Below are 3,306 nucleotides of genomic sequence, written 5' to 3'. Positions count from 1 at the left end.
AGCACAACAGTTCACAGGGGGTCCAGACCCCGCCCTAAATTGTTAGGCCTGGGGAAGGAGAAAACACAGGCTACTCCTACTACCAGCTCATGGGTACCTGGGCAAATGCTGGGCCCACCCTAGAGACTGGGCTGGGATCTTATTGGAGTCCCAAATTGGGCTATCTATCCTCAGCTTGTCCTCTTTTGCTGGAGATTCATTTACTTCGCTGAAACAAGCACATGGACTCTACTTTCTCTCTCGCTCTCTCGCTCTTGCTCTCTTGCTCTCTTGCTTGCTCACTCTATTTCACTCTGAGACAGGCTCTCCCTATGTAGCCCAGGTTTCTCTGCCCTGAAACACACTCTGTAAAACAGGCTGACCTGGAACTCATAGCAATCTGCTTGCCTCTGCCTCCCAAGTTCTGAAATTAAAGGCACATGCCACCCAGCTTGCTGTTTCTTTGAGTCTGAATTTGGTGTCCATGGTCTTTCTTGGAGACCTTCAGGGGTAGAATATCTGGGAGTGGAGGTTGCCTTGGTCCCTTGAAGGCTTCCTGGCCCTGAGATAGCTTAACAAGTCAGCACCTCTGTAGAGCAGCTCTGCCTTGGGAGGGCCTATCTCTACTATTCCATTCAGTCTCTTCTATTAGTAATGTTACACTGAGAATCCCAGCTAAGGTTCCCATAGAAGCTTGGGTCTAATATTAGAAGCAACATGAGTGCTTCATGACATTTTACTATCGTGGTATCTTCCAGGGGGAGCACTGAGGAAAGGATGCCTACTCCAGGAGCCCAACTCCACAAGTGGAAGGGTCTCACATGTCTCCATAGTCTGCCAACCCATCCCTGGTACTATGGGGTTAGTGCCTGTCAACTGTTTTTCCTTTTCCAACCTATGTGCCAAGCACTAACACGTGGCATATGCCCTGGTGCAATAAATTACCAAGGATTTTTCTCAAGATCATGGGGTGGCTCTTATTTCCTATATATCCTAGTTCTGTCCAAGGCCTTCCACCCTGCAGGTCTCAGGATCTTTTTAGCCCCATCACAATGTGCTCTTGATCCTTCATCTCCATCCTATCTCCCTTATAGAATTCATATCCTCTTGGACAGGATTGTCTGTAGGGGTCTTTCTACTCCTTTCTACTCCATTGTAGGAACCCACTTCCATGTCTCTACACACTTTTTGGGCAAACACACCTTCCAAGAGCATCATTCCTCTCCAGCCAGTTAATGTTTAGACAGGGCTTTCTTGGAGATAAGCTTCCTTATGTTGAGCTTTAGTCTGTATTGAAGATTCTGTGACTGAGCCTCCTCTTTCCTATTACTGAGCAGTCCTATGACTATCTACATTTCCACTTCAGTCTCCAGTGGAGGTGCTATGACTGAATAGGAAGGTAGGCTGCCTCCTGCTGCTGTGGCCTTGGTGCAGGAGGCTAGCCTCCATGGTTTCTGTGGATAGACTTTGCTTCTCCAGGCCCCACCTTGGAGCTGTAGAGAAAGTTGCTGAGTTGGGGAAAGACATGCTCAGTGCTTTGGCTCCCTGGGACTGGGTGGAGAAGGAGAATTTTCTTCCAGAATACACAGGGGTTGGTTTCTTTTCCGTTCCTCAGGAGCAGATTCAGAAGCAGAGGCTACGGGAAGGGTGGAGGGAGGCAGCCACACTACAGTGGTTTCTCCCGCCAAATTCCCCAGTCCTAGGAAAGATCCACAGGAAAAACCCACAAGAATTTGAATGTCTCTGCTAGGGTCATGATTGAAATGAAATTTTCTTCTTTTTTTTTTTTTAAGGAAGAAAAAACAAAAACAAAATGACAGGAAAAAGTAAAAATTGACCAAAAAAAGAAAAATGAAAAACAAGCAACCAAAAGCCCCTTCTCCTCCCTATATTCCAGAAAAGGTCCTAGGCCAAAGCAACCTTGTGGAGGGTACAAAGAACTGAGCCCCTGAGCCAAATTGCTGGGCCTTCCTCTTAGATTTTTCAGCTCAAATTGGGAGGCTCCATCTTGTCTTCTGAAAAGCTTGATATTACAAGTTCTTACTAAGGAATTAGGCCCTGGCCCCTCAGCAAGGCAAGTCTAGGGGCCCTTTTCTGTTTGCCCCAAGCTCTTGCCTACTCCCTCCTTCCAGGATTCCACTGAGAGACCTCTCCAGTTAGAGGATTTCAGTTGCCTGCTAGCAACAACTCTCCCTACCCGTGTGTGTGTGTGTGTGTGTGTGTGTGTGTGTGTATGCACATGAGCACATGCATGCACACACACATATATATGGGAGGAGTATGCAAGAGTATACAGGCCAAAGGTCATTGTTGGGTATCTTTTTCAGTTGTTCTCTACATTATTTTTAAATGTTTATTTTTATGTGCATGTGTCTTTACTTACATTTATGTCTATGTACCATATGCATGCAGTGTTCAAGGAGTTTAGATGAGGGCTTTGGGTCTTCTGGAACAGGAGTTATAGCTGGTTGTGACCTACCATGTGGGTGCTGGGAACTAAACCTGGGTCTTCTACAAGAGCAAGCAAGTGTTCTTAATGGCTAAGACATCTCTCCAGCCTCTCACTGAATCTGAAGCTTCTCAGTTGGGTAGAATCATCTCGCCACTGGGCTCACAAGTATGCTCCTAAATCTAACTTTAAAACAAACAAACAAACAAACAAACAAATTTTTTTCTCCCCCCTCCCTCCTTCCCTCACCCCCATCTCAAGCAGGGTCTCAAGTTGGCCTAGAATTCACTATGTAGTTGAGGTTGGCCTCAAATTTGATCCCAGTATATAAGTGCTGGGATTTCAGGCATGTGCTTCACACCTGGCTTTTTTTAGCCTCTTGATTTGTCTCAATGATCTCTCCTTGTGGAGATGGCAGTGCAATGCACAGAGGGTGTACACATTGAGTGCAATACATTGTTACTGGCTCTTGGCTCCTGAACAACAATCACCCTTCAATTGCTTCTTGCCTTATCCAATCAGCTGATCCCAGGGTTGGCATGATAGCGTACTGGGGTTTTGGAATTCTAGGAAGGAGGGAGGCTGACTAATATTTCTTCAAATGTGTTGAGTTTGAGAAGCTTGAGATACAGAAGTGGACTGAGTGGGAATGGGACACAAGAGCATCCATGAAAGCCAAAGATAGGATGGAGATGTAGGGCCCGGCCAGCATAATGATAACAATGAACATTTACCTGTCAGACTTCATCTTAGGAATTTCATAGAAATGATTGCTTCTTTTCATCCTCATTTGTAAACCAATGAGATAGGTGCTCTCATTATCCAACATTTTTTAACAATTTCTTTTTGTTGTTGTTTTTTTTTTTTTTTTTTTTTTT

Source organism: Mastomys coucha, chromosome X (assembly GCF_008632895.1).
Source record: "Mastomys coucha isolate ucsf_1 chromosome X, UCSF_Mcou_1, whole genome shotgun sequence".
In the NCBI taxonomy this organism is placed as follows: Eukaryota; Metazoa; Chordata; class Mammalia; order Rodentia; family Muridae; genus Mastomys; species Mastomys coucha.
The sequence above is the reverse complement of the archived record's forward strand: the minus strand, read 5'-3'. Positions refer to the sequence as shown.